This window comes from Equus quagga, chromosome 12 (assembly GCF_021613505.1).
Source record: "Equus quagga isolate Etosha38 chromosome 12, UCLA_HA_Equagga_1.0, whole genome shotgun sequence".
In the NCBI taxonomy this organism is placed as follows: domain Eukaryota; kingdom Metazoa; phylum Chordata; class Mammalia; order Perissodactyla; family Equidae; genus Equus; species Equus quagga.
Window position 1 is genome coordinate 32,641,922 of NC_060278.1, and position 14,027 is coordinate 32,655,948.

Here is a 14,027-nt window from a genome sequence, read left to right on the forward strand (position 1 = left end):
TAAATTTTGATGTAGTCCAACTGATCAGTTTTTTCTTTTGTTGCCTGTGCTTTTGGTGTTATGCCGAGAAATCATTGCCAAATCTAATGCCATGGATCTTTCCCCCTATATTTTCTTCTAAGAGTTTTCTAGTTTGGGCTCTTATGTTTAGGTCTTTGGTCCATTTGGAGTTGATTTTTGTAGATGGAGATAACTGCAAAAACCGTGAGCACAAACACTCTGTTCAAATTCCTATCCTACGAGATTTCACCAGACTTTAATGTGACTTCTAGCAGCCTTAGGCCGAGTCCCCGGCCAACTCTGCCACCCTTTGAGTTCCTGCCTGGAAAAGCTCGGGGCTGTTGGAAAAATTTCCTGTTTGTTCTCACCAACAGCTGAAGCTAGGCCTTGGAGCTCCCTTTCTTACAGCTTCTACTAAAACAGGCTTACGGGGCTGCCCCGTGGCCGAGTGGTTAACATCGCGCGCTCCACTTGGGCGGCCCAGGGTTTCGCTGGTTTGGATCCTGGGCATGGGCATGGCACCACTTGTCAGGCCATGCTGAGGCAGTGTCCCACATGCCACAACTAGAAGGACCCACAACTAAAATATACAACTATGTACTGGGGGGATTTGGGGAGAAAAGCAAAAAAAAAAGATTGGCAACAGTTGTTAGCTCAGGTGCCAATCTTAAAAAAAATAAAATAAGAAACAGGCTTACAACTGTGAATCCTCCTGTGTGCTTTTGAGATGTGTGGGTGTATGCATCTCCTACGACTCAGGAGTGTCCTTCTCAAGGACCCGAGAGCCTTTCCTGTGAAATGTCATCATCAGGAAGGGTAGGGCTCTGTCTCCAAACTCTGTGGGAGGGTAGACTCCTGACTTTGTTATTTGCCAGCACCAGGCACGGCTGGCCCAATCACCTTCACACTGACCAACACTTTGTAAATTTTCACTTGAGCCCCCCCCTGCCATTCTCCCTTTAAAACCCTCAGTCACCTCTGTGCAAATGGGGATGGTGCTCAGTTCTTTCCTCTGTTATCAGCAGTTACTGAATAAAATCTGTTTTCATCACTTTCATGTCCGGTTTTGTTTATCTTTGACAATGGCATAAGGTAAGGGTTCAGCTTCATTCTTTTGCATGTTGGATATCCAGTTTTCCCAACACTGCTGATCAAATCATTTTAAAAACAGGGGCTAGTTGTACAAAGGACTCTTGGGTAAATACTTTTTTAAAATAATTCATTTAATTTTTTTAAGATTGTCACCTGAGCTAACATCTATTGCCAATCTTTCTTCTTCTTCTTCCTCTCCCCAAAGCCCCCCAGTACATGGTTGTATATTCCAGTTGTAGGTCCTTCTGGTTGTGCCATGTGGGACGCCGCCTCAGCATGGCCTGATGAGCGGTGCTAGGTCCGCGCCCAGGAGCTGAACCTGTGAAACCCCGGGACTCCGAAGCCGAGCGTGAAAACCCAACCACTAGGCCATGGGGCCGGCCCCTTGGGTAAATACTTTTATAAAGTGAGGAATTCTTTTGTGTGGCAGATACTTTCCCAATTTTAAAAAACGGACATCTTCATATACTAAATTTTTAAATAATGCTCCATTTTTGCATAGGGGCTCACAATTTATAAAGCGCCTTTCTGTATAATGTCTCATTTCACGCTAGAAGAACCCTGTGGGTCAGTAAGTAATGGAGGCCAGGAACCCCCATCTCCTGCCTCCAGCCCTGCTGCCCTCGTTGCTCCAGGACTCTCGAGTCCAGCCTGCAAAGGCTGGGCACGACTGCTTAATGGTCTCATTCTTTGATTTTGGGCAGATCTATGGCCCTCAGGATGTGATAGCAAATTGGAAACAAGTGAGGATTTCATTAGGTCAGAAATGACAGTTTAATTATATCAAATCTTCAGTTAGAACAGGGTTAAGGAGAAGCCATTGCTACAAGGTGAATACCTGGAAGGGGCGATTGGATTTACTCACTGTTCTGTTTTTCTAGTAGAGCCCTAGATAGACTATTACTCCCAGTCTCTGGGCTCACCCTAAGGGGATCCAGGGGCTGGGAGGAGGTGTGGAGGAATGCAAGACCCCTTCTTTCTCTTTGGAAAAGAAGTGCATATGTGGGGGTCAGGATGCTGATCTCCATATTCAGAACTGAAACCCATCAGCAGCACTGTGAGAGGGGGACATAGTCTGGTCTAATTCTGGAGCTGTTGGGACAGGAATCCAGCTGGTAATGTCGTCCTTGATAATCGCACTCACCTCTCACAGGCACGTGCTTGTCTGCTGCTCAGCATTCATTTCTCATGCTGCCTGCTAAGAGTACTTCACAGTGTCTTTTGGAACCCTCTTTCCCCTGGTCTCAGCCATTAGGTTTGCAAAAGATTGACCAGGGGTTGGCTCTGATGGGTGTTACCCGTGGTTCTCAATCCTGGCTGTGCACAGATTCACCTGAGGAATTGAAAAGCACTGGGCTCCACCCTAGCGATGCTGATTTAATGGTGATGCAGAGGGCCTGGGCACAGGTTTTTGTTTTTTAACAGACTTTATTTTTTAGAGCAGTTTTAGGTTCACAACAAAATTGAGCAGAAGGTACAGAGATTCCCATGCACCGCCTTTCCCCTGCCCTACATGCACAGCCTCCCCCACCATCAACATCCCCCACCAGAGTGGGACATTTCTTACAATTGATGAACCTACATTGACACATTGTTATCACTCAAAGTCCATAGCTGTTGTACATTCTGTGGGTTCGGAATAGTTTCACTGCCCTAAACATCCTCTGTGCTCCGCCTCTTCATCCCTCCCTCCCCTCCGCCCCCTGGCAACCACTGATCTTTGTGCTGTCTCCAGAGTTTCGCCCTTTCCACATGTCATATAATTGGAATCATAAAGTATGCAGTCTTTTGAGATTGGCTTCTTTCACTTAGTAATATGTCTTCTTTTTTTCAATGCTCCAGTTAGTTCTCGCCTGCAGCCCTGTTTGAGAGCCTGTCTTAAGCTCATCAGCATATTCCATTTTGTGGCTACCATGTTTAGCTCGGGGATGGGCAAGTTTCCCCAGTGGGTCTAGTCAGAGTAGACCTTAGGAACCTCGGTACACAGGCTCTTTTCTGCTGGCCCAAATGAAGACAGCTGCAGCTTGGTCCCTGCTACAGCCACAGTGACACATCAAGAAGAGGACCTGCCTGAAGCTGGAGCCAGCACGGAGGAGATGGAGCCCGGAAATGGAGGGAAACTGGGTCCTGACACATCATATGAGCCTAGGTAGGATAAAGGTGTGCCGAAGCCAGATCTACTCCTGGGCTATTTAGATGGATGAGTTAGGATGGTTTTGGCTGTTATACTGGAAACCCAGTTCAAAGTGGCTTACAGATAAGGGCATCCTCTCACAAATAAGAAATCCCTGGGGAAGCCAGTTCCAGGGCTGGGTCATCAACAGCTCACTAAAGCATCAAAGACCCAAGTTCTTCCAGCTCTGTGCTCTGCCATCTTTGGTGTGGTGGCTCTAAATTTAAGCTATTAGGTGCAAAATGGCTACAGCAGTTCATATGTGTCTTCCCAGTATGACAGCATCCAACAGAAGAAGAGGACTGTATCCTCCAATCTTCTTTATAAGAGGGGGGAAACCTTCTTCAGAATCCTCCAGCAGGCTCCCCTCACATCTCCACGGCCAGAAGGAGAATGGGATTACATCAATGGCTAAGACTATTGAAGCCGCGTACCTGAGGGTTATTGTAGATATTCAATAAGAACATGATTGCCTTTTGATCTTATGATGAATCTTGTCAATTTGCTGTTTTCTTTTTTAACTTGAGGAGTGACTCCGGTTGGGTTTTGGGTCTCGTGGATTTGTGAGTTTGTTTTGCAGAAGAAAGATAATGTCTTTGGGGAGGTTGTGATCACCGGATGGCAGCAGCCTTTGCAGATTGTGCAGGGGCTGATCGGGGGTGACCCCTTTGTTTCTCTGAAGCTCCTCCTGCCAAGCCCCTTAGCTCCATAAAAGCCCTTGCTTTTTGCTGTGGTGAAAGCGGATTTGAGCAAATCCAGGCTCCCACCTTCTCATCTTGGCCAACTCAAACAGGGCCTTTCTCCATCTCCAAGCACTGATGTCTCAGTGTGTTTGGCTTGCTGTGCATCATGTACTCGAACCTGAGATTAAGAGGTTTGGTATCACTATCAGGATTGACTCCTGGCCTGGGGAGTAAGGTCAACTTCTCAGAGAGTTTTAGAGAACCCCAGTTCTCTGAAGAGAGAATTTTAGAGAAGAGGGAATATGAATGGTAGGTAGAGGTGATCTTCATTGCTTTATCACCATTCAAGCCAAACATTTCTGTAGATCACCTGACAGGGGTTGGGGATAGACCCAGTAAGCACTGTGCAAAGACAGATGACAGTAGTTCCAGAAAATCAGAATGACACAATTTGGACTTCAAGTCCAGTGGGTTCCTGGTACACCACTGAAGTTCTGTTAGCAACTGGCCACTTGTTAACCAGCATGTCGCTAATAAGCATCTGATCCACTGGATGGTGGGAGAATCTTCTGACCAACTTCTATGCCTTGGCAGTGCAGGACAGTGATGGCAGACAGTGTGGGAAACAGTGAGTTTCTCCCTTTGCCAGGCTGTACCCTGCAGCCTTGGGGAAGACTCAGCCTCAGCTAAATTGTACATTAGTGCTGGAGAGAGCAAACACAGTGGAGTCAGAGGATGGGGCGTATGTGGGAACATGGCAGAGGAGGTCACACAGTCATGGGCTTGCATACCAGCTTGCTTCTTACCAGCTGCTCCAAAATGCCGTTTGTGAAGCAGCAAAGTGGGAGGGGAGCAGGAGCCTTGACAAGGGAGCCTCTATGTACACTACCGAGCCACTAACCGAGGCCAAGGAACAGGGCTCACAGACCAAACCGAGATGCCCAAATGACACTGTGTTGAATCATTTTAAAACACAGAGCCTGAAGCAAGGAGGACAAGATGAATAACACGCACAGGAAGGGTACAGGCGAGTGAAAGGACCACGTTGCTTGAACCTGGGGTTATGCAGTGTTCATCAAGGAAGCTACCTGGATTTCATTCCCCAACCGGACACTGGGGACCTGGGAAGTGAGGGGCCCTGAAGTTTAGGCTCCGTTAGCTTCACAGAGAATCTCCTTCTCTCTCGGCTGCATCAGCTCACCCTACTGACGGTGGGGTTGTGAGGATCAGAGCTGAGGACACACAGGGTGGCTGGGGAGACTGATGTTTGAGCTCAATGCTCCCTTTATGGAGGAGCAAGGCCACAGCCGTGACTCATGGGTGAGCCCACGGAGTAGCTGGAGAGTTCACACGTAGGCTGGCGCCAGAATGGTGTCACCAGCGAGTGGCTCTACTAATCATGGTTTTAGGGTTTTTTTTCCCTCTTCTCCCGAAAGCCCCCCTAGTACATAGCTGTATATTGTAGTTGTGAGTGCCTCTGGTTGTGCTATGTGGGATGCCGCCTCAGCGTGGCCTGATGAGTGGTGCCACGTCCGCACCCAGGATCCAAACTGGTGAAACCCTGGGCCGCCCAAGCGGAGCACGAGAACTTATCCACTCGGCCCCGGGGCCGGCCTCCATGTTTTTTATTTTCTGTATTTTGTGCTGCTTTGACATCTTTGGGTCTTGCAGACCTAGGGAGGGACTGCCCTACTCAGGCTTAGGTAATCCCTAGAGAAAGTGAACAATTTGCCTGTGAGCATGCTTTCCATATGCAGACCAACCAGTCCCGAGTCCCTCTGTCAGGCTCCTGCCCCAGATCACCCCAGGCCAGGTTCTGGAAAACCAGGGGCCACCGGACAGCCCAGAGCCCTCCGAAACGATTCCAACCACCCAGCCCGCTGCCTGCTCTGCTCGCCTACCCCGGCTTCTTGTTGCTTCCGGGAAACCACAGTGAAGGCTCCTGCCTCTGCTTTCCCCTCTCATTCTGCCTCCTGACCGGCCTCCGTGCTTCCCCGTATGGCTCCTCCGCAGGCCTGTTTCTAGGGATCTGTGAGTATGAAACTTCTTTCTTCGCGACAGTAATTGCTGTGTCTGCATCTTACCATACCTGGTGAAAATAAATCTGGGTACATTTTAAAACAGTGGCCAACTTAAGACTCATGAACGTTGACTGCCTCTTGCACTTCCTGCACATTAGTGTATCGTGGATTCTGGAGCCTTGGCTGCCTCCCGTGTATTTACCGTATTGTAGTATTTCGAGTTCAAGTGTATCATACGGTGCATGATGAGTATCTGGAGCATCATTTGCCTCACGGAGATTTGTGCCTACTTGGTCCTCCCATCGTCCTAACCACGTTGGCGCACATGCGCTCTGCTTACTTTCTAGCTGGTATGTCTCACAGGGGACTAACTGATTAGCGGTACTTAACCGTCTGGTGAGTTTTGTCTGTATCTCACAAGCTATTCGCTTCTTCATTGTCTGTGCTTAGTATGTACGTTTGTTTTTCTTGTCCTCAGTGGCAGAGTTCCGTGTTCCCGATCACGCCGCAGACACACGCTGTGAAGCGGCTGCTGAGTCAGAGCTCCCTCCCCAGCGGTGCTGCGCATCCCGGCACAAGGGCCTGGGTTCCTCCCGGCCTGCCACCGGAGCTGCCATGTTGGGATCTAAACAAGCAAGTGGGGGCAAAGAGTGGTCCGACCTTGGCTCATGGGTGGCTGAGCCCCGACTTGTCACAGGGTCCTAGCACCTGGCCCACAGCTGGTGCGGCGTCAGCGGGGACTGCTGCGGACTGGTCACTGCCCGCGTGAGTGTCTGCCCCTGAGCACTGCTGGGCTCTCCAGGGGAGGTGCTCACTGGGCTGAGGCGCAAACCTGGGGAGGGATGGGGACCTGCGTCACAAAGGCGGCATCTCCCCACCCAGGAGAGGGCAGTGCTGAGTCATAGGTGGAGTTTCAGGGGAGGGGAATGTCGTAGACCTACTGGGGACCGTTTAGCTCTCGCAGAACTTTGGATGAAATGGTCCTTTCAGATTTTGTTCAAGCTCCCTTTCTGTGGACGTCAAAGAGGTGTCTATGAGGGCCGCTAAGGACCACCCAAGAGGCAACAATGCTCTCTCCGCCCTTGGTTCTGGTGATGGAAGCTCAGATCCTGGGCCACACTGGCTGCCCTGGGTCTCTCTGTCCTTGGAATGAATCTTTCCCGTCGACAGTCTCTGGCCAGCCTTTCCTACAGATGGGCCCAAATGTGTCAGAATTCCTACTAGGCTCAGGCCTGAACCCCACGTCACCCCTTTATAAGAAGAAAGCACGTCTGAGGACAGGAAATCACCACGTGCAGTAAAACCAGCAGTGCTGTCTCCTTTGGGGCCAGTGAGCACTGGCAGAAACAGCCCGGGATCTGCAGGTGGCCAGAGGGCACTGCACTTTGGGTCCGTTCTGCGGGCTCCGCTGTGAAGAGCGTGCAGAATCTCTCACTGAGCTGTGAGAGGATTAGCGTCCTGGCACGTGGTGGACATTCTGTTCACGGTTGTCACTAGCAGGAGGCGAGGGCTGGCTCCATGAACCCTAGTCCCCTGGGTCCCAATAGAGGCATCGCCAAGGATTACTTTAATGTTTTTTTCTCCTGTGAACCCTGTTTTAAAAGCTTTGATCTTCCTGGTTACATTTATTAATTTGTTTTTTCATATTTAAAAAATTCTATTTTACTAAAGTTTACTTTCCCCGTTTTATCAGTCAAGGACATTTATTATCACAGACTTTCAACTAGTGCAAAGGAAGCAGTGTTGTCACACTCTCTTGATGCAATTTGAAGCAAACACAAAGAAGGCAACGCCATGTGTTCTTACTGAAACTTTATACACGAGGCCATTTTTACTACTTTGAAGCACATAGTGACCTCCATTTCAGAAGCTTCGCTCCAGATTACGCAGCTCTGACAGCACTGGCTGGCATTTACGGAACGTTTACTGAGTGGCAGGCTCTGTTCTAGCACTGTTGCCATTTGCCTCAATGCATTCTCCCCACAGCCTGCCAAGTGAGATGGACGATCAGTCCCGGGTTATAGATGGAAATGTTATAGAGGAAAAGGGTCAGAAACAGCAACGTGTAGGTTAAATGTCAGCAGCTGGAAACCCACCAAGGAAAAGGAGATGCTGCCCTCCTTCTCGTCTCCTGAGAAAGGAACTGTGTCTTCAGGAGGAGAACTGGATGGACCTTTTGCCCCTGAGAGCGGCGCTGCCCCTGACACTGTACCAAAGTAAAATGATCTGCACTGGTAGATAATGTTACACAACAATTTTGTTACTGCAGGTTCAGAATTAACTTCAGGGAAATGGGACTGGACCACGATCTATGAACTCCTTATCTCTTAGATACTTTATCCACTATATTTAAAGATCTAAAATAGTTTCTTTTTCTAATTATAATAAAATATTTTAAAACACTGTTCCTTAAATTTTCTTTTCCTTCCTTCTCACCCCCACCAGTGCTCCCTAGCCTTTGTATCTGCAGATCTACATGCATCTCATGCAGCAAGCAGTCTGATATGAAAAATCAGGTGGATAATTTAATTAAAGTCATCCTGAATGGGTTATTCCCGCAGAAGCTCATGCAAAACTCTTGGGAGCAATACGACTTCACTACGGGCCTGAGCGAATCTCCATAGTTACAGTTCCAGGGAAAAGAGACTCACCTCAAAAATGACAGAACACACACAGCAGCAGGGCACTATGAGTGGGAATGAATAAAGAGCCAGCAGCAACAAGCACATGAGCAGTTTAGACACTAGAATTCTCAGGTAAGGAATTTAAAAAGTATGCTTAATATATTTAAAGAAATTTTTTTTGAAAAGCTTGAAAATATATGCAGGGAGCAAAAGATTATAGAGAATGACTAAGCAGATTTGGAAAGGAATCAAATAGAAACTCATGCGAGAAAAATATAACAAATTAAAAATTCAGTGGATGGATTAAATAACAGATTAGACCCAGCTAAAGACAGAGAGAGTGAACTGGAATATAGATCCAAATAAATTACCCAGAATGCAGAACAGAGAACAAAGAAATGGGAAAATATAAAAGAAGTTAAGAGATACAGAGACTAGGGAGAATCTAATAAATGTCCAACTGGAATTCTAGGACATGGTGTTAGAGAGAACAGACAAGAAGAAACATTCTAAAGGATTATGGCTGAGAATTTTCCAGAATTGTTGAAAGACTTCCCTCCTCAGGTTCAGGAAGCCAGGAGACTCTTAGGGTAAATTAAAAAGTCACCTCCACCTGGACACACTGTAGTGAAACTGCAAGATACTAAAGATCTGAAAGTCAGCCAGAGACAAAAACCACCAGCAGGATACAAACCCCACGCAGGCAGGGCTGGTGCCTGTTGTGCTTGCTGATCATCCAGCTGGAAGAGAGCCTGGCATATACAGGTGCTCATAAATATCTGAAGGAAAGAATGAGTGACCCAGTCACCTGCAGAGGAAAGGGAATCAGACTGAGGGTTGACTTCTCAACAGAAATCACAAAAATCAGAAAACAAAAAGGGGTAGGAGAGAAAGACAGAAAAAGTGGGAAAAATAAACAAGCAGAAAATAAGAAGGTAGAAATATATATGAATTATATCAATTAGCACAGTAAATGTATTAAACTTCATTAAAAGAAAATCGCAGGATTAAGGGGAAAAAATCAACAACAGTTCAACTATATGCTATTTTTAAGAGACACACTTATAACAAAGGACACAGGAAAGATGAAAGTCAAGTTACTGAAAAGGATATACCAGGCAAATATTATTCATGTTTGTTTCATGAATAGTACTTTCATGAAAACAAATGGCATTTTTATGAAAACATTCATGTGAAAAAAGGATGGCTGGTGTATCTATATTTATATTTGATAAATTTTACAAGAAATAAGCAGGGTCTCTATATATTGACAAAAGATTTATTTCAATCAGAAAGATATAACAATTCAAAATACGTATGTGTTAATACTGTTTCAAAATATATAAAGCAAAGTCGAGCAGAAATACGAAGAGAAATTCAGAAAACTACTATCATAGTGAGGGATTTTAAACATATCTCTTCCAATAATTGATCAAATAGGTGAAAAAATTCAGTAAGGTTTTAGCAGATTTGAACAGCACAATTAACAAACTTGATCTCATCAACACATAGAGAAAAATGTACCCAACGATTGGTGAATAAACACTCGTGAAACACTTAAGAAAATCAACCATGTGATAGGCTATTAAACCTTAACAATTTTCAAAGAATTAGTATATGGTCAACAGTGCAATTAAATGGAAAATCAATAAAAGATAATTGGAAAATCCTCATAAGTTTGAAAATTAATGAACATAATTCTAAATGACTTGTGGGTTAAAGAATAAATCATATTGAAAATTAAAAATTTTCTAAAGTAAACAATATCACTAATACTGTGTAACAGAATTTGAGGGGTTCAATAATTAGAGAGAAATATACGGTTTAAATTAGAAAACAAGATTCTGAATTCTGAAAGAAGCTGAAAATTCATGAAAGACAAAGAATAACATAATAAAACAAAAGAAACAGAAGAAAGGAAATTTAAAAAACAAAAGGAAATTAATGACACAGAAAATAATCATGTAATAGAGTACAAATAAAACCAAAGTTAATTGTTTGAAAAAATATAAAACCTAGTCAGAGACAAATCAAACTCTGGCAGAATTGAAAGAAAAAGAGATATTGAGAGAGAAAAAAGAAACAATATTAATAATAAAAAAGAGGGCATACCTACATACCTAGCAGAAATTAAAATGGTAAAAAAATATTATCAACAATTTTATGCACTATATCTTTAAAAATATGGTGAAATGGATAAATTCTTACAAAAATATAACTTACAAAAAATTGACTTGAGAAACAATTGAATCTTATAATTATTAATGAAATTGAATCAGTATTTAAAAATATTGCCACAAGGAAATCTTCAGGTCCAGTCAGCGTGACAGCTGAGTTCTACAGACATTTAGGGAGCACACCCTTCCACTCGCGCATGAGCTCTTCTAGAGAACACAGCAGCCCTTCCTAATCAACTTGATAAGGCCAGCACAAGTTTGAATCCAGCCAGACAAGGAAATTCCAAGAAAGGAAAATTTCAAGCCAAGTTCACTCAGAACCTAGTATATCTATTTATCTACTTAGTTATCTATCTACCTACCTACTTGTCTGTCTGTCTGTCTGTCCTAAACCCAGCAATATGTTAAAAAGATGTTATGACCTAGTTGGAAGCTGGGTTTAGGCCATGCATGCAGGGAATACAAAGCTGAAAATCCACTATTTAGAAAATCAATTAATGTAATTCATCATATTAAGAAATTAAAAGAGACTTCTGATTCTGGCCATTGGGGATTAATGTAGACCCAACTTGCTCTCCTGCCGTAAACAACTAAAAAGCATAATTTGCAAAACAACTGCTTTCAGACATCTAACAACAGGAGGCACAGGACTGCGATCCCTGAGGGAGGGGAATGGAAACCCGTGAGGGGAACCCTGCAATTGCCTTGGCTTTCTGCCTGGAAAGTCCTTCTGGACCACAGGGTCTCAAGCAGAGCACAAGTCACTAAGTTGAGAAAATAGAGATTAGAGTTCAGGAAGGCAGAAGATGCTGCAAGTTGTGGGGCAGACTTCCAGAGGGGAGAGAGTTACATAGAAAAAGAGATCCAGAATTCTCCACAGGGGTTCCCTTGAGACTTTGCTGAATATTAAGCTGTAAGGAGTAGGGTGAAACTCCGTGAGTGAAGGCAAAGGATGACCTGGATGCTTTAAGCTGAACCATTCCCAGAGCTCTATGGGACAGAGAGATGTTCAGGCTCTGACCAGTCAGACTAGAAAGGCCTTGTTAATCACCTGGGGTATCAATAGCGATACCCAAAGGGTCACACCTTAATAGCAAGGCTAAACCATCCCCAGAGCAAAGGCTACTGTGAACTTGCCATAACAAAGCTTACAAATAAGCCTTGGAAGGATCAAGCTGATCTGCAAGTAATTTAACTACTAACCAGAAAAAAGCTCAACAGCCTTTAAAATCCAGATACTCAGCAATGTAACATTTGACATATATAGCATCCAATCAAAACAATTATACCTGCCAATAAGAAGAAAAATGTGACCCACGACCAGAAGGAAAACAGACCCAGAAATGAAAGATATGACAGAATTAGCAAATAAGGACTTTAACACGATTATCATAAATATGCTCAGTATGCTCAAAGATTTAAAGGAAAGCATGAACGGAATGGAGAAGAGAAATGGAAGATTTCTAAAGATGAAAAAAAATATTATCCTAAATGAAAAATTCACTGAGTGGGATTTATACCAGATTAAGCACTGCAGAAGAAAATATCAGTCAATGTCAACACACAGTAATAGAAACTATGTGTTTCTATGATAGAAACACTATAACACACAGACAAAAGTAGACTAGAAAAAAATGAACAGAGCATCAGTAAGACAAGACAAAATCAAAGCATTCTAAAATATGTGTACTTGCAGTTTCAGAAGGAGAGGACATAGGGTGAGGGGGAAGGCAGCAGTTCAGAAAAAGTAGTTGAAGAAATAATGGCTGAAAATTTTCAAAACTGTGAAAACTACAAGAAAATCAGTGTACCACCAGAAATGTTAAAGGAAATTCTTCAAGTGAAAGCAAAATGATGCCAGATGAAAACTTGGATCTATACAAAGGAATAAAGAACCCTGGAAATGGTAAATATGTGAGTAGAGATAAAAACCATTTTTTATCATTTAAAAATTTCCTTAAAATATAATTGACCATGTAAAACAAAAACAATGACAGAGTGTTGTGTGGTTTATAACACATATAGGACTCAAATGTATATCAAAAATAGCACAAAGAATTGGAGAGAGGAAATTGAAGTATACCATTTATTTTATTTTTTTGTGGTGAGGAAGATTGTCCCTGAGCTCACATCTGTGCCTGTCTTCCTCTATTTTGTATGTGGGATGCCACCACAGCATGGCTTGATGAGCAGTACAGAGGTCTGCACCTGGGATCTGAACCTGCAAACCCTGGGCTGCCCAAGCAGAGCATGTGAACTCAACCATTACACCACTGGGCTGGCCCCTGACATATACCACTTTATATGTTCCCAATACATGAAGTGGTATAATATTATTTGAATGTAGACAGTGAAAAGTACAAGCAGCATAATATAAACCATGAGCAATCACTAAAAACAAAACAAAACCTAAAGACATACAAACCTAAAGCTGCCCTAGGAAAATAAAATCTTAAACAACAAAAACAAAGACATACAGCTAATAAAGTAGATAAAGTGGAATACTAAAATATATTAAATTAATCCAAAAGAAGGCAGGAAAAGGAAATAATGGAACAAAGAAAATATGAGACAAACAGGAAAAAAATAGCTAGCTGTAGATTTAGACCCAACCATATTGATAATTGCATTCAATGCAAATGTCTAAGAACTCCAATTAAAAGGCAGAGATTGCCAAACTGCAATAAAAATGAGATATTCAGTTACGCTGTTTATAAAGAAACCCACTCTAAATATGACACACACAGATTGAAAAAGATAAAAAACAGTAATCATGAGAAAGTGAGTGTGGCTATATTAATACCAGACAAATTAAGACTTCAGAGCAAGAAATATAACCAGGGATGAAGAAGAATATTTTCATAATAATGAAGGGGTCAATTCATCAACAACATAATTCTAACTGTGAGGGACCCAACAGCAGAGCTTCAAAATACATGAAGTACAACTTGAGATGCTGGAAACTTCTCTTTAAGATCAAGCCAACATTGTTTGAGAGGTCTTAAAGGCAAAGATATAAATAAATAAAATAAATAAATAAATTTTAAAAGTTACATGGATTTGAAAGGAAGAAACATAATTGTCATTACTTGCAGATGATATAACTATGTAGAAAACTTTGAAGAGTCTCAGATATATAACTAAAACTAACAAGAGAATTTTGTAAGATAGTTGGATAAAAATTCTATGTATAAAAACCAATCGCAGCCACAGATCAGAGAAAATATTTGCAAAACACATATCTGCTAGAGGACTGT